The 24,157-nt window shown below is 33.0% G+C and overlaps 1 protein-coding gene across 2 annotated transcripts in view; it reads right to left on the bottom strand.

Annotated features, from left to right (window-relative positions):
- Positions 1-19,802, bottom strand: part of LOC135840425 (GATA-binding factor A-like) — a 43,172-nt gene extending 23,370 nt beyond the window's left edge. Inside the window, exon 1 of one of the 2 annotated variants that reach the window (XM_065356956.1) lies at positions 19,432-19,802. The gene's annotated coding sequence lies outside the window, so the exon portion shown is untranslated. The remainder of the gene's footprint in view (positions 1-19,431) is intronic. The other variant, XM_065356955.1, reaches the window with a different exon arrangement.
- Positions 19,803-24,157: the final 4,355 nt, after the last annotated feature.

Genomic DNA, 24,157 nt, shown 5'->3' on the forward strand with positions numbered 1-24,157 from the left:
TCGATAGATAAGCAGCAAAGAGATTGAGAATATATTTGAATAAATAATCATACTCCTAAGCTTTTACAGTATCCTAGTACGTAGGTAAGATACCTACTACAATGGCATTCGTATTGGCAACATAGACTTTAACGATTGGATTGGTTAATCGTGCCTTATACCTTAACCTACCAAAGAGAAGAAGAGATGGAAGATATTTACGCGAAAAAAAAAAACGATCGCGAAGAGTACCTCTAGTCTTCTACTCATAGACCTATAGGTAGTACCTATACGAATCGCGCTGCGTGCTATTTATTTAATTCATGTTGAAACCGTTATCTACAGAGTACCTACGTTATCAAATTAAAAGAAAAGAGAAAGAAGAGAAAAAAAGAGGCAAACGGAAAAATATTGAAATACTAAGTACGTAAGTATAGGTAGGTACACTGCAGCGTCCCGGCGTACTCTGTACAGTGTACACCTTCCTTCGGTCACGCTGCAGGCGAAAACCAGACTGCCAGATTATTCTAAAACCGAAGAAATCGCGGCGTTTAATATAAAATCAATATATTCAATAAATAAATATTAGCAGTCTAGACTGCAAGACTAATGGATAGCATTTAACCATTAAGTTGTGTTTCAAGCTGAAAGGGTTTTTGTGTTGCGGCGGGGTTTTGGTTGTATTGCCTATGGCCATTCGTGTTTGTCGCTATGCTCGTGGCTCGGGTAAATGCAATTGCCAATCGGTTTCCTCGTACCCGGCGACAACTTAAATGTTGCCGACGACGTATTCGAGTATCCGTATTTATTGAAATCAAAGAAGTGGAGAGAAAAAAACACCTTATACCTAATTGAGTTGTAGCGCCGAAACCAAATTAGGACCAAATTTACATACGTTCCGTTGTCTTTAACAACTCCCGCAAACGACTAATACGACTTTTTTTACCATCTTTTATGTGCTGTGGTCCTGTGGTGTTTTTTTTTCATTCAAACGGATGCGGCCGCGAGCCGGCTACTTTTTTGTTAATTTACTAATTTTTTTATGTTTGGTGTTTCCTATTTCCTTTTAGTTTCCGAAGGTGTTTTATTTGATTGGTCCAGTCGGTTGTTTCTTTCTATTCCTATATCTAATATTTAGGGGAAGATCGTAAGTTGAAAGTTGTGCTGATACCATAACTTTGATTTGAATACCTACGTTATTTTTTCAAATGGTTTTGTAGACACTCAAAGACCCTATGTAGGTACCATATGTAATCGATCAGAACCAAACATTCTCAAAAGCTTCTACTCAAAAGATTGGCCAACTTGGGTTTTGAAATTGTCTGATTGAGAATTGAAGGGCTCCCTGTTTCAAAAGTAGATCTTAGTACAACTACCATAAACTAATGAAAATATTGCAAACTTAATTCTCTTTTTTTATCTAGTAGGTACTTAGGTGGTAAAACAAGGGATCTTACGGTCCTGCAAGTACTGTAGTTGTCCCTGCTTTTTGCACTTTTCATGAAAAAGATTTTTTTTTTCAATCAGACTTCAAATTATCTAATTTATTTCCCCTTTTCCCGCAACTTTGAAAAAATTTCGTAGAAAAGGACTCATTTGTCCATTTTTTAGAACTTAAATTACGCACTTATGAGAGCTTTTTTCTCCGGATAAAAAACTTATTGTTTAATTTTAAGAAATGTTCAAAGTTTGAATCAGAAAAGCAAACTCCCCCCTGCATAAAGAAACCTTTTTGTAAACTTCTCAATACATGAATTTTTGAAAAATTTTGGCTCGAATGCTTTTCTTTTTGGAGTTAACATTTTTAAAAAAAATCATCATTCAATTAATTTTAAAATTTTAAAGCAAAAATAATAAACTTTTTCATTTATTGTACAAGAAAACTAAACTTTTTATGCCTCTCAAAATACTAATTTTTGAGAAATTTTGCCTTCGCTTATTCACTCGGGCCCATTTACTTTTTTATTCAGTTTTAAACTTTTCAACAAGATAAAATCTGATTTGGATTTTGAGATTTTGATGCAAAATAACAAACTTTTTATAAGTAAGATATCGATATCACACAAGAAACATCGTTTTTTATACCTCTCAAGAGGTTTTGTCCTAGTTTCTTTAGGGTCAGTTTGTTTCTCTTTTCTGAATTGAAAAATTCCAGACTTGAAGAAGAAATTTAAATTTTTAAATAGGTATGTTATGAATATTTTTGTCAAAATTATATACCTTTCAAATGGAAAAATTGTCATTTTATTTATCTCCTAATTAATTTTATTTACTTGAAAACTTGACGTTTTACCTTACATTTTTTTTTAATTTTTTAAAAATTAGGTACCTAGGTATATACCTATTGAAAAAAGTTTTTTATTCATTAAATTTCGTTCCATTAGCAAGAATCTTGAAGGTGAAAATGAAATCAAAAATTGAAATGATGAAATTATATATTTTCGACATCTGCTTGCTTGAAAAAATCTTGAGATGTTGAAGACATTAGAAAAGCGAAAAATTTGAATAGGTATAAAATTTTGCCTCGCACACCTCCCCCCTCCTTTGAAGAAATCCCAAGTATTAAGAGATGAGATGAGATGAGATGAGAGGTTTATTACTTGGGTCAGTCCTTTTAGACTATACACAAAAAACAAAGGTACCAAACTTTTGCATGAAAAATATGACAGATATCAAAGACTTTCTTTCCAAGTTCATTATTTTCGATGAGCATTGAACAGACTGGAATTGGGAGATTCTTTTTATACAGTCTGGAGATTTTGATAACAGGTAGGTCTTTCCGAAGTTCAGTTAAGAGTTCATCTTCAGCAATAGATACAGGAATGTCCTTGATAACAACAGAGATTCTTTCTTCCTGATCTTTAGGTAAGAGGTATGTGTGGTATTTCATTTTGTTGTTGTCGTAAATCTTTGTGAGATTTCTAAAGTCATCGACGTCAGTGAGAAGAACTTTGAGCGATTTCCCAAGAATTTTGGTGTTGTATGTCTTTTTGACCACTTTGTTAATTTCTTTAACTACAGAGAGGTAGTTGCTGTACCAAGTATTAAAAAAATGTCCTGCTAAAGTCCTGCGTTTTCATTTTGAAATTTTGTTATACATCCTGTGAAAAAAATTTGAGTTATTTGCAACGCATGCCTAATGTCTTGTAATCAAAATTGAGAGGAATTTTTTCTACAATTTCACTAAAATAAAAAAAATAAATAAAAAACAGATCATAAAATTTCTTGAAAACAAAAACAAACAAATAAAAAACATAGAAACCCCTAAAAAAAAGTTCTAAAAAATCTACTTTAAAACAAAAAAAAATTATTTTGGTAACAGAATTCTGTTTGAAACGTAGCATATTTGTCATAATTCGACATTTCGAACATGTTTTAAATGTGTTTAAAACCCTAATCTGGGTATTAACATCAGTTTTTTTTTGTGTTTTTTTTTTTGACAAAATTCACTAGTTTTATACGTTTTTACTTTTTTTTGTGAAAAATTGTCATCTAAGGGGAAGAAATTCATGAAGAACAAAGGATGTGGAAAATGATGTTTCATTAAATTTTTGATTATAAGTATGCAGTAGGTATCTACTTAAACAGGGGGGGGGTCCTCTTCTGCCTATACATCGTTATATGTAGTATGCATCTTGCATCTGCATCATATTTGATTTAGTACCGACGAGCTTGAGATATCAATGCTGAGTGAAGTCATTGACTTATGGCGAGCACCGCGATGGTACCCAGGTAGCCATAAGATAGTTCTCACCGTACCATACTTCAGTTACTTCACAGTATACAAAATGTATCTATTAATAACCACCAAGGTGATTAAGGCATACCTGCTCATCACATATATCCCTGCCCCTCCGTACTTTGCTGCGACGAACTGCAGACTAATTTATAGGTGACAGATTGACCAAAAGATGGGTCGGAGGTGGGAATTTTGAAAATGAAGGTACTGAATCGTTTTTTGCATCGTCGACACCAATTCACCACCAATGAGCAATTTTGAAATTAAGCATCAGTGATCAATCAGTGACCAACGAGTGCATCGAACGAAGCAATAGCTCTATTACATGGTCGAAAGTTATCGAATTCAAGATGAGTTTAAAAAGTGTTTCTTTCTTTCTTTTTTGTTTTTTTTTTACTATCGTTTTGGAGTTCCAAAATTGGATCGATCGAATAACAACTTCACTCAGCATCCTAATCGTTCAAGTCCATTTGTACAGCAGGTAGGTACCTACCGAGTAAGTATATCGATGTTTATAATTTTGAATTTTTGAACGATTTTTGAATTGTAATTTTATCTGTTGTAAGTAGGGGCTTCAAGAAATCCGGGATCTTTTCAATTTTGTTTATAAATGCGTTCTAAGTTAAGTATGATTTAATTTTATCATACTGCGACAGTTTATTATTCTATGTATTTTTTGTTTTTTGTTTCAGAATGATGGTCAGATTATCGGATACATTAAAGACAAAACAAAATAAGAAAAAATTTAAGGTAATAGAAAAAATTCGGAAAGGTTTTTCTAAAAGTACAAGCTTGCGCTTGTTTAAACAGTGATTCATCAAAAAATAAAAAATATACATTGATTCGTATATCAGCCTTGGACTGAATTTGGGAAAAGAGATTTTTTTTTTTCAAAACTAGATATTCATTGACACAGTGTGGGTTAATTTATTTGGCTTAAATATGGGTATATCTTTATGTGATTCGAAATTAATTCTTTTTTGCCAATAATTGCCGCAAAATCTTGCATGCTTCTTGCTAAAATGGTAACAATTTTTGGGCTAATTTATTGGAGAGAACTCCAAAAAGTCTTAAATTTTTCCGAAAATTGTCCACCTTGCTTTTTTGAAAAAATTTGTACCCATCACCCCCCCCCCTCCCAATACCTAATAAAATCTACTTTTTTCTAACCTTGTCATTTTTTTGCACTCTTGTTGTTGCTTTTATACAACATTTTTCAATTTTTAGCTATTTTGTCAAAAACTAGGGTCTATTTTTTCTTCTGAGAACCACCCAAATGTCTGTTATTTTATTTATTTATTTATTTTTGCAGAAATTGCTAAAAATATCTCTTTTTTCCAAGAATTTCCTTGAGGTCCTGGTTTTTGTCGATCATGAAATGTAGGGGGAGGGGGGATTTGAGATTGTGGTGAGATCTCTGAATATACTTTACTCACCCATTAGCCAAATTATTTTCAATTCCCTAAATTGCTTACGCATAAAATTAATTTGCCAATCGATATAACAGTAGGTACTCGCGATAAATTACCCATTGGAAGTGTGGGCTCGTATATGGTACGTTTTAAAACTCGTCTGCCACAAACTGGTTCAGGTTTTTTTTCGATGATCGTATGGTATACAGAAACAATACAATGTTATGCTCAATGAATTATCTCGTCGGTGGATACCTTATAGACTTATTGATTTAATGTGTCAATTTGTGTATAGAAATACACATGTAGGGTAACACTGTAGGCGTTTTAGCGCTAAATGCTTGTGCCTGTGTCGCGATGTGATGTCGGTTGCATCAAAACATTTATTTCCGTTTTTTTTCTCTCTCTTCTTTCCTCTTAATACCTTACTTACTAGTATATGCTGCGTGCTGCGGTTTCGGTTTCGTTAACAGATGGCACTTTACAAGTTGCACGCGCGAATTCATACATAGGTGAGCAAAAAAACCGCATACGCAGGCGTGGTTGCTGGTAAATGGAATAAAATGCTTAAGAGGATTTCTATGTTATTACTCGCGCATTGTTTTCATATATAAGTTTTATTTTAACTCGTTTGTCATGTCTTATATGTATACCTATACTAGCTGAGGACGATTCTGAAACTGTACTCAATTTTACCAATATAACGGGAGGAGTGAGGGGGGGGGTCGAGCATTTTCTTCTCCTCAACATGGCGTTATAGTAGTATTCTTCACCACTCTGTAGCATAGTCTCACGAAAGCTTCCAAGTACGAATGGGCTTTTTACATGCGCATTTCTACGAGTGTATCACGCAACCAAAGTGTGCCATTAATAAAAAGGGTGAAAATACAAACATATAAGGGTGGTTGGCCACGCCATCGCCAATAATTGTCGAATAGTTGACTGCGAGAGGCGGGAGAATTGACGAAAAATTATCCGCATCGGGCTTTGTTTATAATATTTATTAAAGGTAATACCATCTGTCGAAAATGTAACACATTAAGCCGGTTATCTTGACGTTTATTATTAATTAAAATAAACCAGTTAGTAAGCCACCAGATCCATTAAGATTTTAAAAATATTCTATCCTTATATCGAATTATTTATTGTAGCGAGTTTTGAGTTTACTTACCTACCTATAGCCTGAGTTAAAAAGTTGTTCGCTATGTATTGTGTTGGTTGTCGTGGTGTTTTTTTTTTTTTTTTTTTTTTGGTGTAGGCAACGAAGTATAATATTTATGTAGAAGCTGATAGGTTTCAGATTAATTTGTTTTGTTTGTTTTGGTTCGTATAGATTATACGGAATTAGGTCCTACTGAGATATGATTAAAATGAGACATAGGCAGTAGCAGATTTTATTTAATATTTTTATAGTGAAACGAGGGTCGATGTTTGTATCGCAATGTTCAACTTTTTCTGTCTCTTTTTTTAAGTGCAAATGACTTACCTATTTATCCATTTTACGGTTCACTTGCTGAAGAGAGGTGTGAAAAGAATAATCGATATGACATTTCCAAAAAAAAAAAACTAGTAGCCTAGTAGAAGAGCACTGTTGAAATGTTCTCAGGAGTTGTAGCCGTCTAATTGCATAATTTTAATCCCCCCACCACCCTAAAAAAATGAAAAATAAATCCCATCACCTTAAAGTGTGATGGAAATGGTATCATTGGATTTTTTTTATCAATTGAAGTAATTTTTGGAAAATTCAAGTGGGGGGGGGGGTAGGAAGGGGGTTAGATTTTCTCAACTTTTTCGCTACATTTTCCCAACTTTTTAACCCCAGATCCCACCCTCAGCTAATTAGCCAGATGTGGTTCGAACAAATTTTGAAGAGGGAGGGGGTTGCAAACAAAAATGTTGAATAATATAAAATTTTAAAAAACGATGCTTTTAAGTATGTTCCTATTATCTTAAAAAATTTGAATTGTTCAATTGTAAAGTTGGTACTCAAATCCAAAATCCAAAATTCGCACTGTTTTTTTTTGTTGCCTATTTTTCGTGTTTTTTTTTAGGATTTTGGTCTTTGAAAATATAATAAAATTTGAAAAAAGAAACAGAATATTATTTTTTGAAAAATTTTCAATTTTATCAAAACGAAGTGAGGGCGAAGGCTTGAGAAAACTCACAAAAATTTCTGGATTTAATTTTTCATTCTTGAAAATTTTTTGAAAAATTGCTGTGCAACACAACTTGAATCTGTTCGAGTGAGGTGAGGTAAAAGCTTTGAGAAAATTGATAATTTGAAGAGTAATCCAACTGATACAAGAATGTTGATTTTCATAGCTTCAACATTTTAAAATTTTGACAATAGCTTTTGAAAATAAATACCTAATTTTTCAAAATAAAACATCATTTTCGATGTGAGAATATAGTTTTTTTTTTTTTATTTTCCAACTTTGGTCAGAGAAAAGAAAGGATAATAATCTATCCCTAGCGAAGCAAGGGTGACAGTAGTAAAAAATTGATGATTCGAAACGTGAAACGACATCATTCTTGAATTTCAGGAAATTATTCACTTTTTTCCAGGCCATAACTTTCAGATTTTCAAAAAGAACCAACTTTGATATTTTAGCAGAAGTTGGGATTTGCTGGCAGTTTTGATTGGAATGCATTGGATTTGGGGGTGGGATTTCAAATAAAACAATATTATTTTTGATACGAGGAGTCAATTTTTCTTCTCTCAAATTTTGATCAGGGAAAGGAAAAGAAAAATGGCCTGGCTCGAGCAAAGAGAAGGCGAAAGCTTTTGAAAATTTATGAATTTTATAGGTAGGTACCTACCTAATTCATGAAGTAAAAATCCATGGTTTTTGGCAATTCTTTGATTTTCTCAGGTTACACAACTTTTTTTCTACTTTAGCCAAATTTCCCTATTATTTTTCAGTCTGTGGTTGGGGGGGGGAGTGAGGGATGAAAGAACCCCTCCCTCTGCCTTGAGCTATCAGTACTATTGGGGGAAATTTGACATCAAGGTCTTTCAAAGGCTATTGGCAACCAAATTTCCCTATTATTTTTCTGTCTGGAGTGGGCGAGAGGTGAAACAACCCCTCCCTCTGCCTTGAGCTATCAGTACTATGGGGAAAATTTGACATCGAGGTCTTTTGAAGGCTATTGGCTACCAAATTTAGAACCTCAATGAGTTTGATACCAATTACCAATTTCCACAAAAGTGAAGGCAATTTAAAATTTTCATCCAATTTTGTAAAGAAACTTTTGCCAAAATTTGGAGCCTATAATGCCGTGTCATTTTCTAGTGGGGAGTTTGGTTGTATAGAAACTGAAATTTCAGACAATTTTTCTATAGAATAAATACTTACTCGTTTTTCAAATTTATGGCTTGGCATTGTGGATTTATTTCAACAGTTCTGATGCAGGAATTTTTTTTAATGGAATTTTTTGCACTTTCTGAATGTTTATCAAATTTGTTGAACAACTCTGAATATAGGACCATCTCACTGATGAGCCACGCACTGAAGCTACTACTTTCCATCATAAATGCCAGAATTGAAAAGAAGATAGATGAAAATCTAAGTGAAACGCAATTGGCTTTGTAGCGAAAAAAGGGATGAGGAATGCAATTGTCCTGCTGAAAGTGACAATTCAAAGAGCACTGAATGCAAATAGGGAAATTATGAGAAAGCATTTGATCGTGTCAACCATGAGAAGATGTTGGAGATTCTGAAAAAATACAATATTGATGACAAAGACCTGCAAATAATCAGGACCCTGTACTGGGAGCAAAGCAGTAGCATCAAGATTGGATCTGAGTACTCGGAGAACGGATCGCTTAAAAAATTTCTGAATGAATTTTTATGCTCACTGTCCTGCACTTTAAAAAAGGGGAGAAAAAAATTTGGCTGATTAATTGAGGAGCCCAAAATCAGGGGGTTAAAATGAGATATCTCGGTAGACCACGTGTTCTATGGGTCTGGTCCTGATGTGGAATAAAGAGAAGTATGAGGCCAGGATGCCCCCTCTCACCCAGGCTGTTCAGCGTGTACACAGAGTAAATAATGAGGGAAGCGAAAATCGAACAAATGGGATTCAAGATCAATGGCAAGAGAATAAACGAAATAAGCTACGCAGATGATAAAGTGATCCTTGCTGGGACAGAAGCGCAGATGCAGAAGATGATCGACCAAATTAACAGCGCAGGATTGAAATACAGAATGAAAACAAACGCAGACAAGACCAAGGTGATGGGATTTACAAAAGGAGACGATAAAGAGGTCAAAATCAACATTGGAACGCAAGAAATTGAAAATGTAAACCAATTCAGATACTTTGGAGCGCTGGTAAACAATGATGGTAGAGATCATAAAGAAATTAAATCACAGATTGGGATGGGGTATAGGTCTGAGGAAGAGAATTATGCGATGCCACGTATGGACTGTTCATCTGAAGTATGTATTCCTGTGAAACATGGACCATGAGTGCAGAATGCGAGAAGAAAGTATCAGCTTTCGAGATGTGGTGCTATTGAAGGCTACTACGGATCTCATGGAAGGACTTCATTACCAACAAGGAAGTATTAGCAAGAATAGGAGAGGAGTGGAAAGTCGTGGTAGAAGATATCAAAAACAGAAAGCTAAAGTATTTAGCTCACAAAATACGAGAAAACGGTATTTTCATGCTAGCGGTACAGGAGAAAATCCAAGAAAGATCGACGAGAGGGAGGAAACGATCAGAGCTGTTAACAACAAACTCACTAGCCAACTCTCCCTGTAAGATCCTGAAATAAACGATCATATACGCTGGAAACCGGCTAATATAGATGGAAATATACGCTATCTCCTGTATAGGAGTGCAACTACAACGTCGACAATGTCACTTTGCCCTCCAACACAATTTGATTTTTTGATATTGGTGGTTTTTTAAACGAACCTCTCAGATTTATCTCTTGGGTTATTTAGTGAACAATAATTGATACTTGTGATTCTGTGAGCACATGTATTGGATGGTTCGAGTATTGTTATTTTGGTGTTAAATTCGACCTCTCTTCTTCTCTCATCCAAAAAAAATCTTGCGAAATTTGTGCAGAATTCCTCACTGATCAAAAATTGAAGTGATAAAAACATTTTTGACTCCCCCCCTCCTTTTAAGAAAAAATCTTAGAATGTCTAGAGACATTGAAAAAATAGAAATTTTATTTGGACAGGGTATCTAACAGGTAGTGAAAGTAGTGAACTTTGTCAAAAAATAGTGAAAAAGTGATGAAATTCAAACGCGCAACAAAAACCTTCAAATCATTTTTTTTAAATTGAAAAAAAAGTTTATTTTTTATAGAATTGGCAACAGTGTTGGAATATGTGACGTCATTTTAGCTGGTAAATTATCTTCCAATTTCAATTTTTTTGAAAACTTTCCTGTAAAAAATTTGACTTTATTAATTTTTTTTATGTGTGGGATGAGGAGGGAATGGAGAGCTGTCTGAGAATTGGGTTGAAAAAAGGTAGTAATTTTTTCCAAAAAAATCCTGTTAGACCCCCCCCCTCCTACCCCTCTCCTTTAAATAAATCATGAAGCGTTTGAAAAACGTCCTGCCAAGAATTCTGCTTTTTTATTTTGAAATTTTTGTCAAGACTCTTTGATATTTTAAAAAAATCTTGAGATGTGAATCTGACAGAGGCGTTTTTCTACTACCTAATAGAAGTCGACCCTCCCTTTCCCGGTCAAACCAATTGTTACCAGTTACCACTTTCGAACTGATCTTGAGCTTCCAGTGAAAACTGTCTTCACATCTTCACTTTATCAGCTTGAATAGGCTCAGATGCACAAAGACAAAATATAATAAACATTCGAATCTTTCGATACAGAGTTTTGAAAAGAGTTGAGTTCAGAAATAATCAACCATTTTTTTTTTTTTTTTTTTTGAAGAGTCAAGTTTATCTCTAATTTTAGGCCAAAAGTGCTTACAATCGATTTGAGAGAGAAATAGGGATAAAAAAAGGGGATCGATTTCAAGTTATAAAGGATGTTTTGAGTCATTTTCTTTATAAATGGACGATTTTTAGAGATATATATAGAGAGAGAGAGATATTTTATTTTGGCTCAGCGCCCAATCATTATTGAATTATTGATAGGTAGTTAGGTACCGATGTTTATGAAAATATTAATATTATTCGAAATATTTATACCTACGTAGATTTTAATGATCAGTAATTTGTGCGTATGCAAATACCATAAAATTCCACTGAATTCAAATTTACGTAAAATTGAACAGGTAGGCTATTAGATGAAAACGAGGTCAATGAACTATCGAAATTAGAATTTTCTCCAAAATGATCTATTTATATCACATGTTTGATTTATCTAAGCAAAGCAGTTCATTATCACCCATGAAAAGAAAATTCAGTCCGTATCAAATCTCATTTCGACTTCCCAGCCTACCCTCAAATAAATTCCAATTCAGACCAATTCTGGTTAAGAATTCACCATCGTTCCACACCCACATCGCTGACCAAGAAAAAAATATCTACGTACATTGCGGTAAAGCCTCAATCCTCGTAAATTTTTCTTACCTACTCTTCTACGTAACGTACGTATCTGGTGAAATAATGTGAATTTTATTGATACCCCTGGCCCTAGAATCTATAGTAAACATGAAGAGGAGTACGAAGAGTAAGAAGTAAGAAAAAAAATCACTACTCGAAAAACATAGCTCGCGACCCCGCCTCATCGCTCACCCATCTAATCCAATCCATTATCTTGGGAAGTAGCTCATCTTATAAAACCTATTAAAACGGTGATGCTGCTCGAGACCTGACACTTTTACAAAACCTCTTTGGTAGATTGATCTGTTTGGCGCCAATGCGCGCCTTAATTAACTCGAACTTTTTTTTATTGGAATTTGGCGTCGAAATTGTAACGACGACGAGGAGGAAAGGAGGTAAAAAAATTAAAAATGCGCGTAGCCTCGTACCGGGTGGTCTGTAAATCTTGTCGCAGAACAGCGTATATGACTTTTAGTAGTAGGTACGAGTACTATTATATTAGTATATGAGCACGCGTTGAATTACGATACACGATTAATAATAACTGCACCACGATGTAGTTGTTTTAAATGACACTTTAATCTGTGTGTAAATAAATGGCATGTTAGTGTCCGTTAAAATCTGTGTAAAATGCGACGATTGGTGAGCTAAAAAATTCATTTTTGTAAAGAGAAATCGTCGTCACGATCGGTCGATCGATTTGTGCAACGTGCAAGTGAATTTAACGTAATGCACATCATGCACTTATCTAATAAAAAATTTAACCATTTTAGGAGTGGTTTGAGTAAATGTGGATAAAAAATCAGTAATCGAAAGATTTTTAAAATCAGATTTTTTACGTCTTGAACTAAGTACCTATACCTTGCTAAAGAATCCACATTTGAGTAACTACCTATAGACTCAAACTAATACAAATATGTTTCGATGTGAGAAAATGTTTTAATGATGATCCACAAAATAACATCAAATCTATCAGTTTTTTTTTTTTTTTGTAAAAAAAAGATATCTACATAATATTTTTAGATACTTTATTCTCATCCTATAGCAATAGCAATCGTATCTATCGAGTATTACCGAATCTTCGATTTTTTTATTGTATTAGATCGAAAGTCGTTAAATAAGGAATTTTATTGCTGAATTTTGTACGCGATCGATCGAACCGCATGCACTAAAAAACAAAACGAAAAAAAAACAACAACGTATCTATAAAATCACGATTGATGTTGAATTTGTGGTGTATTTTTAAAATGCCAAAAAACATCTATCCTCCAATGAGGGAAATATAGGTGCCTAAAACTTATTAAGCGGCGCCCAATTTACTATCAAAATTTTACGACTTGTTAAAAAAGTGCAACGATGTTACTTTTCCAATGATAGTATACGAGTATATCTACCTATTAATTGGTTCTAAGTAAATTCAGATATGCTTAATGGACTATTAATATTTTCGTGAATTTCTAACTTTCTATAGGTGTTTAATTTTTCAAGATCGTAAAAATTAAAAATGAATCGAAGCGAATAATTATCTGTTTAAATCGTACATATATTGATGGGCAACTTTGAGGAATCGGATTTTTTATACCCATGAGATCTACTCTACTTTTTGAATTCCATCTAAAATGATTGTTGCAAAAAATAAATTTCCCTTGAAAATTACAGTAGATAAAGAGCTTATAAGCATTCTACTTTAAATTTTAAGGGGGCCATTTCTGTCCCCCATACGAGCGAAAATTTAAAATAAAACATGCAAAAATGGATGTTTTTTGGTTTTGAACCCATTTTGAGACATTTTCTCTCTCGTTTCGCTCGAGCAGTAATTTCAACTTCATTTTCATGAGATTATCACACATCACAAAGGGTTTTCAGAAAATTACCTCTAAATATGATCGTTCTATGCCTAAAAATCTAGTTTCGTCCCCTCCTTAAGAAAATCCTGGCTATGCCACTGGCTCAGGTGTCGGTATTTTGGAAAAAAATAAAAAATTCAAGTATTTTAGAAGAACTGATTTGAACGAACTGAAAAAAAAGTTTAAGAAATTGAAGTACCTAGATAATGTTTGCGGGAAGGGTAAAAAATTGTCTAAAAATGTAGGTAGGTATGTAGTTTGAATGCTAGTAAAAGAAGTCCTATAGACACCCTAAATCTGTATAGGAGTACTAATTATGGTAAAAGTTGAATACGAAGGATCCTCTAATGATTTTCATTTTGATTTTTATGATTTATTTTTCATTTTTTGGAAAGTCAAATTTAGGTATAAGCAGGGTTTTTTTGTGGAGGAGCGCAGGGGGACGCAGCGCAGTTCCCCCAAAGTAAAGTTTCAAAATATCGAAAAACTCCCATAAAAACTAAAAAATTTAAGAAATTTGAAAAAAATGAAAAAATGAGTAAATTTTGGTAACTTTTTCAAAAAAATTTGAATTATCAGAATAGTAAAGTGCGGAAAAGAGATCAGAATAATTACGATGAAAATTTGGAAATTGATCTAAATCTAAAATTTAGCATTCAAGTAGAGTAAGTGGTAGTAAAATGGACCACCTAAGCCTTTTTTGAGATTACTCTTCACCAAATTGACCAATTTTGGTCATCGAGGGCTTAAATGATAGATACATGTGTCTAGTTTAATAATATTTATTAAAACTACCTCACAATTTATATGTGACCGTCCGCGATAAAACCGACCATCCGTCGCAAAAAATCGAAAACGTTTTTTCGCCTATTTTTAGGCCTCAAATGGTTTAGGGAACAAAAATTCGCGAAAAAAAATTTTCGATTTTTTTGCGACGGATGGTCGGTTTTATCGCGGACGGTCACATATACAGGTGGAGCAATTTTCATTTTGGCGAAGGTATCAAAAAAGGGGGTCTGACTTTGTGGGGTAGTAAAATGGACCACAGCAAAAAACACCTTAAAAAACGCATGAAAACACTTAAATGGTAGAACAATAGAGCACCTTAGCTTTTTTTATTTTTGTGGTTACTTTTCACCAAATTGGCCATTTTTGGTCATCGAGGGCTTAAATGATAGGTAAATATGTCTAGTTTAAGAAGATTGAATCAAATTACTTCGCAATTGCCTAAATCTAATCAAAAAATAGGAATTATTGTTGTGGTCCATTTTACTACCTCACAAAGTATGACAGATACAAATACATTACAGATGAATTTCATAATGAAAACTCGAGCCAAAAAAATATGTCCAATAGATGAAAATAAAGCTGAAAGTATGTACTACTTAACTCAAGTTATCGTTCACCAAAAAATTAATTACAAAAAATACAATCTGCATTCCAATCAAAATGTTTAATTTTTTATTGAAAATGGGAAATTCACACATTTCAAACAAACTGCCTTATCACTTCGAAAGTCGGAAATAATGAGTGATGGTCACCTAAAATGAAGTATTAGGTACAAATAACACCAGTTTCTGTCATTTCTCACCAGGTTGCGCTAGTGGATATCACTGAAACTACTGGTGGTCCATTTTACTACCTCTTAATACTCTAACTTGTACTTACTTGAATTAAAACGAAAGATTACTTTTTATTACCTAATTTCCAAAAATATTTGAGGGGCTTCATGGAAAAGAGGTCTTAGTCAATTTTTTTAAAATGATTTTTACAAGTTCAAGTGGACTTGAAAAATTTTTCTACAAGCAAACATTTTCCAATTTGTTTTTTTTTTCATGGAAGAACGCCTCAATATCAGCACTGAATATGGTGAAATTGATTTTAAACATTTTTTTAATACATTCAAAATTGTAAAAAAAAAAAATGACTAAGGCCCCTTTTCCATGGAACCCCTCATTTGTTTAAACAATAAAAAAATAATTTGGGTAAGTAGGTAAGTACCTACTTCGATTTTTTCTCACAGTACAGTGGGGGGGGGGTGTAGTGAAAATTAGAGACCTACAACTTCAAATTTATAGGGTCCCCCTTAGGAAGGAAGTACAAAAAAAGACCTGGGTATATAAGTATAGGTATACCTACTAATATAAGTTGAAAAAAATATCGTGATGCGAAGCCACACATGAAAAAAATGATTTCAAATTTCAACATGAGCCTCTTAACCCATCAGAGAAAGTTTCAATATTTCAAAAATTCAGAAAGTAAAATTTTGGATAAGAATAATTGTTTTTATGCTTTAGCACCTCGCAATATTTTCACCATGAAAACATTCTCAAGAGTGATTTTTCATCCTTGTTTTTTTCTATTAGTAGAAATATTTACTTTGCAATTCTGAGTGATGGGAGGGAGGGGGGTTGAAATTGCTCGTATTTTCTTATTTGGATATGGATACCCAGGTATCATATAATAGGTACCTATGTACTTTTATGTTGAAGCTATATTGTTTTATTGACGGCTCCAATTGTTTATCAAAGTTATGAAATTTTATTAAATATGTATACTTATCTCAAAAAAAATTTGAAGCGAAAAACCTATTGAAAAATGAGAAATGATTAATTCCCTGCAACTTCGATCCTTCATGCAGGTTTTTGTCTCAAAACGATTCGTTCAACCTTCAGTTCAAAGCAAATCAAAAATTTCAATCGTTCAGTTTTCTGGGCACCTTTTCACAATGGTAATGATCAAAATTTGTGAAAATAACGGATTATAAATACACGTAAGTTAACTATCCTGAGACCAGTGGTGACCAAATTACAAATTATTCAACTCTTTTCAAAAAATGACTCTTCTTTTTTTTATTTTTGAATAAATAATACGATCACAACATCCTCAATAATTAACGTTTGAGAAAAATTTTGAAAATCAAATTTTGTTATCAAACCTTTGAAATTAATCCTAAAATGTTTTAAGAGTAAGTGATCATGTTCTGGAAATTTTTTCAAAAACAAACGCTTGTTTTGATGCTGCTACCAATAAAAAAAAATTCCAATCGCTTGGGCATCAAATTCAATCTTCTTATCGCTTTTTTAAACATTTATTTTCAAAAAATATAAGTCAGCATTTTTCAAGTAAACGTAGGTATAAAATAATGTTTCACAATAATACACTATGCAGGTATTATTTCTCGGGGAACGGGGGGGGGGTAAGCACAGGACATTTGAACGAAAAAATCTATACATATAATAAAAGGTCAAGAAATACAATTTTGAAAAATTGTACCCTAGTTTAGTTAGTTTTCTCATCCTACATAATTACGACATCAGGTATTTCGATTCTCAATTTTTCGCCTTATTTTTAAAAAATCGGGAGTAATTTGAATATAGTTTTTTATTTATCCTTGAAAAAATATCTCCTTTCCCATGCTTTGTCATTTAAAGACCTTAAAACTTGGAAAAAATGGCCTGGAAAAGTACAGAAAAGTCGATATTCTCTAAAAGAATAGATAATTTGACACTCAGTTGTGTTTCGATTCATCTAAAAACGAATCCCAATGTTGCACATTATTGGAGGAGAGACTTATTATAAAAGTTATTTTCTCAATTTGATAGAAGCATGGAAAAATTAAACAGGGCTACGAAAGAGTTGGTTTCCTTACCTCAAATATCATTCAAGTTACAGAGTTCCTATAGCACTATTGCATGAAAATCACGATTGCTTTTAATATGACTCCTAAACTGACTTTTTTTGTCTCAAAAATATACATTTTGCACCAATTTGTTTTCTTACATTTTTGAAAATTGAGGTAGTTTTTACTCAGGTTGCGAGTTTGTGAATTTTCATAATTGCAACGAACATTATTTTTGAAATCCTTCGAAAAAGGATTCAAATTTTTTATTCAACTAGAAAATTAAAACGATTTTCACTTCTGCCTCAAAATCGGAATTTTCCAACTTAAAAAAGGTGGTTTTTTGGTAGATGTTCACGAGCTCAGCAAAACGTAATTATTTTCGTTATTAATTGAAGTAGATAACTAAATTAAAAACATTTTCGAGAAACTTGGAAAAAATACTTTGGGTAAATCCGAAAAAAATTTCTGTTTTCAAATTCATGTTTTTTTTTCGAAGATCAAACTCTTAAATTAGGTACCTCCAGATATGGGGAGGGGAGGGGGGTAATAAAAGTTTTATGGTCTGCTTTTGAAGAAATACCATGTCTTTAAAAAAAAACTAGCATACCTACCAAATTTTGAATATACTTGGGTTAGGTAAGTCCTTCCCTATAATACCTATTGATAAAAAAATGCCCATGGTTGCTGTTTAAAGTGTGAAAATTCTACATTTTAAGGTCACGTCTCTCTTGAAGAGTAGTAATGGTGGTAAATGGGCTCTAAAATCATATTTTTTCACTCAAAATACTATGTCTATAGGGGTATGCTGAAAAATCTGAAAAAATCGACTTTTAGGCCGATTGGTCCATCTTACCCCACTATTCATTTGTGATTAATTTTAAATCAATTTAAAAGTTCTACTATCTTAATTCTTTCCTCCCACCCCCCCCCCCCCCCCAAAAAAACACAAAAAATCTCAAACAAAGTTTTCAAATGCCCAAATTAATCTTACAAGTCACGCTACCCCGTTACTTGTCCAACTAATCCTAATACATGCTTTTCTATAATCTTGAAAATAATTACCTTACAATAATTTCTTTTAATAATACTACAATATCTAGTATACGATTTAGCCAGTTCGAAATCGTGCCTGTATTTTACATTTTATTTATTTACTTTTTGCAGCCTGTGAACAAAAAAGCTACCTAACGTGGTTTAAACGCGAGCAATTATGAAATCGGTAAATGGGTGTGGTGCTGGGTATAAGATGTTATCTTTAAAAACATTAAAAACCAAGAACCAGTATAAGCTTTTACTGAAATCAAGTCATGCAACCTGCACCCCTTTTTAGTTGTGCGTAAAATATCAAATTTTGATTAAATATTGCCGATTCCGGGCTCTGAAATATTGTTTATCACCGAAACGCGTGTTTGTGGTCATATTTTTTGTTTATTTTGTCAACCCTTTTCCTGCTGTACCCTTGCTCGTTCCTCGTATTTGGATTGGATTCTCTGAGGTGTTGTTTGAAAGACGCCATATACGACATTTATTAATGATCAAAGGTCAGAGTATATGATGGTGAATTTTAATTAAATTGGAGGTTTAACTAATAAATTCGTAATTTTAGCCTCGTGGAAATTATTACCTTAATTGTTTCATGGGATATATTTTTTGATATATCTTGAAAGCAATTATCTTTATGAGTGATTTGAAAAATGGTACGTGGATATTTTTCAATTTCAATTTATTCAGATTATTTTTCATTTTTTTTTTTTTTTTTTTTTTTTTTTTTGAAGCTTTTTGTTTGTGTTGCGAGGGAAATTCAAATTAAGAACCCGTACCAAAATATAAAAATATTTTTGAAAATTACATTACCTACCTATTGTATAAAGTATAATTTTTCAAAGGTGCTTACCATACAATTTTTTTGTCTTTTTGTAACATTTTGAAGTTCTTAATCAAAATCAAATATTTGCTGAATCAGGATTTTCACGTTAATGTTTTCTTAATAAATAAATAAATTTTTGTACTTAACATTCGATTAGAAAAAAAAATCATTTTCCAAGCGGAGACAATTTGCCAATGCTTTTCCTCCAAAAATTTGAAAATCGGAAACCATTCTGTCAAATAACTCTTTTTTAAAAAAAAATTAAAAATGAATTTAATAACAAAAAATTGATAAAAATTGAACATTTTCACATCAAATTTTTCAACCAAGTCGTATACTTAACTCGCTTAAAAAATAAAAACAAACTACCTAATAAATTAGCAAATTAATTTTCTAAAAAAAAAAAAAAAAAAAAAAAATGCAACTTACCATTCACGTAAAAACTCTATCTGCACATCGATCAAACCCAGCATAAAAATCACAAACAATCTCGAAATTTCAGACCAAACGACCAAAAAAAGGCACACGAAAAACAACGAACAGTGCCCACAAATCGAAACGATCACGATAAGACGATGAATTGTTTACCTGAAACCGCAACTTGTGAAGATCTGTTATCATCGAAGGACAATAACTTGATGCTACCTGGCTTAGTTGTCGGAATAAACACCAGAGTACGTTGGGTATTTTCAAGGCGTTACTTCGAGCTGTATATTAATGAAGCAGGAGGAGCTGAATTAGCTCGCATGACTCGAATAATTTCAATTCAAGCTCCTCCCTTCGCGACAATACGAGTAAGTAGTATTACTCGTACGAGGAGTATGAAAATAAATGGAAATTATTCAACGAGGAAAAAAAGAATTCGAGTCGCGGTCTCGCGGATCCATTTGAATACAGATCGCTGGTCGCTGGTTCTGTGGCTCTGGTTGCAGGTCGTTCACCTGTAGGTTCAGCAGGGGTTCTGTTGAGAAAGGTTTGGTATCATGTGGATGGCACGCGGAGACTGTCTCGTTTGTGAGGTGAAGTCTGTAGCTGGAAGTGCTGATGACATTGTGGATGAGGCTTGAGAGGTTTATAAGTGTTGTGAAGGATTTTTTATGTAGGTTTTGTTAAGTGTGTGATATCCTTTGCAGGGATCAGGGGTGTAGAGTTACAATGATTGCCTACTTGGTGGAAAATTATTTTGAAAATGCGATCTCTCTCAAGAATTTTTGTAAATTCCGTTCATTTTGAGATTAAAGTCACTTGGAAAATATTTTAGCTCCTGAGGTGTCCTGGGGGGGGGGGACATATGGGACCTGAAATGGGCCATTCTTGAAAATTTTCATTTTTTTCGCACCAGCTCATTCTACCAAACTCATTTTAATTCTAAAAGAGGATTTTTGAACTTATGCGTCAACTTGGGTTATTTTCATCAAATTCTAAAACCCTTTTTAGTGGTAAAAAATTGCAAAATGTGTACTTTTTAGCGAATTCACGTTTTGAAAAAATTGTCGTCCTAATAAATAACTTATCTTGCATTAATTATGCCAAAATTAAAACATAATAAATCATTTCTGAGACTGAGGAAACATTTTGAAGTACGGTGGTTCCAATTTTCTGATCATTCTTACCAGCTGGAAAAAATTTAGAGAAATTTCCAACAACAGCAACTTAATACAATTTCTTCGGTTTTTTGAACTGACAAAAATGACTAAAAAATTGACACCACTGTTGAAAAGATGCGATTTGAGACGTTGAATCTTGATGCACAATATTGATTTTTTGATTTTTATTCCCATTAACTCGCCCCTACATGTTGGCAAAATTACTACTGGGCCATTCCACGTCAATTGGACCAAGAAGTGGTAGGTGGGTTCATTTCAGCAGTGGATTGCTCGATAACCGCGACACCAACAAAAATAGAACTTTTTCCCATGGTTAGAGGTTTTGAAAGGCTTTTTGGCGATATCATAAAAATCAGTGTTGCCGCTTTTTTTCGTACAAAAAATTAGCTCAAAAAGTTTCAAAACGTAATTTTCATATCATTCCGACTCTCAAAAATTCTGAAAAAAATATATTATGGTCAACTGTTTATGCTTAACAACATATTAAAAAATTGGGATGGTAACTTGTAACAAAGTCGATTTAAAAAAATTTAAACTTTGCGAAAAAATGCGATTTTTTGATTTAAAACATGAAAAAAAGTTTTGATTGGTAAAGTTGACCCATTTGACCCCTATTTTTACATATCTGTTGAAAAAGTTGAAAAAACTCCTTTCACTCAATAAAATGAACTCATCACAAAAAAATCAAAATTCTAAAAAATTCAATTTTCAATTTCAAACATCAAAAACAGTTAAAATTTATTCAGTTGTCTTATTTTGACCACTTTCTGACGTATTTCATGAAAAAGTTGATAAAAATCTCACTCACAGCAAAAAAATGAAATTCGCTTTTTTTTGAATTTTTTTGAATTTTTATTTTTTGGTGATGAGTTAATTTCACCGAATGAAGGGGTTTTTTCAACTTTTTCAACAGATAAGTAAAAATAGAGGTCAAATGGGTCAACTTCACCTATCAAAACTTTTTTTCATGTTTTAAATCAAAAAATCGCATTTTTTCGCAAAGTTTAAATTTTTTTAAATCGGCTTTGTTACAAGTTACCATCCCAATTTTTTAATATGTTGTTAAGCATAAACAGTTGACCATAATATATTTTTTTTAGAATTTTTGAGAGTCGGAACGATATGAAAACTACGTTTTGAATCTTTTTGAGCTAATTTTTTATACGAAAAAAAGTGGCAACACTGATTTTTATGATATCACCAAAAAGCCTTTCAAAACCCCTAACTATTGGGAAAAGTTCCATTTCGGTAGGTATCGCGGTTATCGAGCAATCCACTGCTGAAATGGATGATATTTTAGGTTCACTGAAAACTTTGACACCCCTTGGCTGCCGTTAAAAATGGGCTAGAGGGCTGCGATTTGCGCCATTGGTCATCCCTTCGGAAGGTCTTTCCACAGGAAAAATTTCAAAAAAATTGCCGAACCCACCTACCACTTTTTGGTCCAATTGACGTGGAATGACCCTACTTAAGGGCTAGAATTTATAAAAGATATTCGTTTAGGTAATTTTACGTAGAACTGAGCTGCTTGGTAAAACATTATGACTAAGCAAATGACATGTAGGCTCACAATTTAATAATCACATAAGAGAGTGAAAATAAAATTTAAAAATCTTTAAAAAAATGAAATTGAAAATCACAAATGGAATTGAAAACCCCGAGAATACCTTGAGAATTGGAAATCAAATCTAAAATTCTTAAAATAAAACCGAAAATTGATGATAAAAAGTTTAAAACTTGAAATGAATTTTAAAATCCTGAAAAAATTGAAGTACCTAAAAACGTACAAAAAATCGAAAACCTCAAGGATAAAATCGAATCCAGAAAATAAAACCGAAAACTATGAAGACAAAATTGAAAACTAAAAGTAAAGTTGAAAAATGAAATTTAAAATTCGAAACAAATTGAAAACTTGAAAACATACTTAATCGAAAAGTGAAAATGAAATCAAAAACTCTGATATATATAGGTAGGTACCTACTTAATAAATTTTAAAACCCAGTAAATGATTTCTCAAGAATTTTAAAATTTCTTCAAAAGTCATGAAAATGAATTTGGGCAGCTAAAGATTAAGTTGTGGGCATCCTCGACCTGTTTAAGGGATTTCTCCTAATTTGAACCGATTTTCAGGCGGTACCTCAAGCGCATTTTTTTGACCAAAATATTCACGAAAAAAATTCAAAAAAAGTCGAAACTCTTCGGTTTGTATGGAAATTTTTTGCAATTTGCATCAAATGACCATAACTTGTCAAAGAATTACCCCCCCCCCTCCATCCGAATTTTGCAATTTCAAGCCATTCTGAAGCCTTTGGCGCAATTTTAGATATCTCCAGAACTCCTTATAAAATTTCTCCAGAAGGCGTAGAAATGAGTTGACGAGGCTCATCCTAGACCTGTTTAAAGAATTTTTCCACATTTGAGCAGATTTCCAATCAGGCACCTCAACTCCTCAAGGGAGTTTTTTTTTTACCAGCGTTCTCCATTTACTCATCATTAAAAATATATTGGTTATAAAAACTGTCCGCTGGGAAATCGCTTACAATTTGAATAAATTTTTTAAATCAGCCAAAGATGAACCACAAATCAATTTTTACCTTTTCTCAACGTCTTGATTTCTATGCCACCTAAGAAAATTTAAAAATTCTGAAGTAATCTAAAATCGTGCTGGAGGCTTCAGAATGGCTAGAAATGATGAAATTCGGTTCGAGAGAGTTGACACTAGTTTCAGGACCAATTTTCATCATTTTTATTGCACAAATGGCCCTACATTTAACTTTTTTTTTTCAACAAAGAGAATCCGCCAAAAATGGCTAATTATGAATTTTCAAAAATGCACAAAAAATCGAAAAATCAATTTGAGCAGCAAAAATTTTGGTTATGGGGGTTTCATACAATGCTCTTTCCAAGAAGCGTGGTCTCATCCAAATTGGAGGCGTTCATCTCAAAAGGTTCAAAGGCTCCTTTTTGTCAGTATTAAATTAGCAGCAAAAATTTTGGTTATGGGGGTTAGGTACATACAATGCTCTTTCCAAGAACCGTGGTCCCATCCAAATTGGAGGCGTTCATCTCAAGAGGTTCAAAGGTTCCTTTTTGTCAGTATTAAATTATGAATCATGCTCAAGTTAATTTGGACGGTTTTAATGGCCCTTTTTGAAAATCTAGAATTTATAAAATACACGGAGGCTAAAGAAAGGGCTTTAAACCCCATTTAATCGACTCAGCATGTTGAAATTACAGTATATAAAGTAAATTTCAACTTTCCAGTTTCGCTGGGTAAAATTTTGCGAGAATTTCAATTTATAAAAGTCTGCTAATGTGCTCTAGAATAACTCAAAAATGATTCTAAATCCTATAACCAATCGATTCGGGAGATTGAAAATAGGATACTTACCAAATTCAAGCTTTCTGAGTCAATTTGGTATAAAAGTTTGATTTTTCAGCATTTATTTTTTGGTCCAAATTTGATTTTCAAAAATTCGTCAACATTCGAAAAATGCATTTAAGCACTTGAAATTTCGGTTGAAATTTTTGCAAGCTTTTCCGATTTA

This window comes from Planococcus citri, chromosome 3 (genome assembly GCF_950023065.1).
Source record: "Planococcus citri chromosome 3, ihPlaCitr1.1, whole genome shotgun sequence".
NCBI classification, from domain to species: domain Eukaryota; kingdom Metazoa; phylum Arthropoda; class Insecta; order Hemiptera; family Pseudococcidae; genus Planococcus; species Planococcus citri.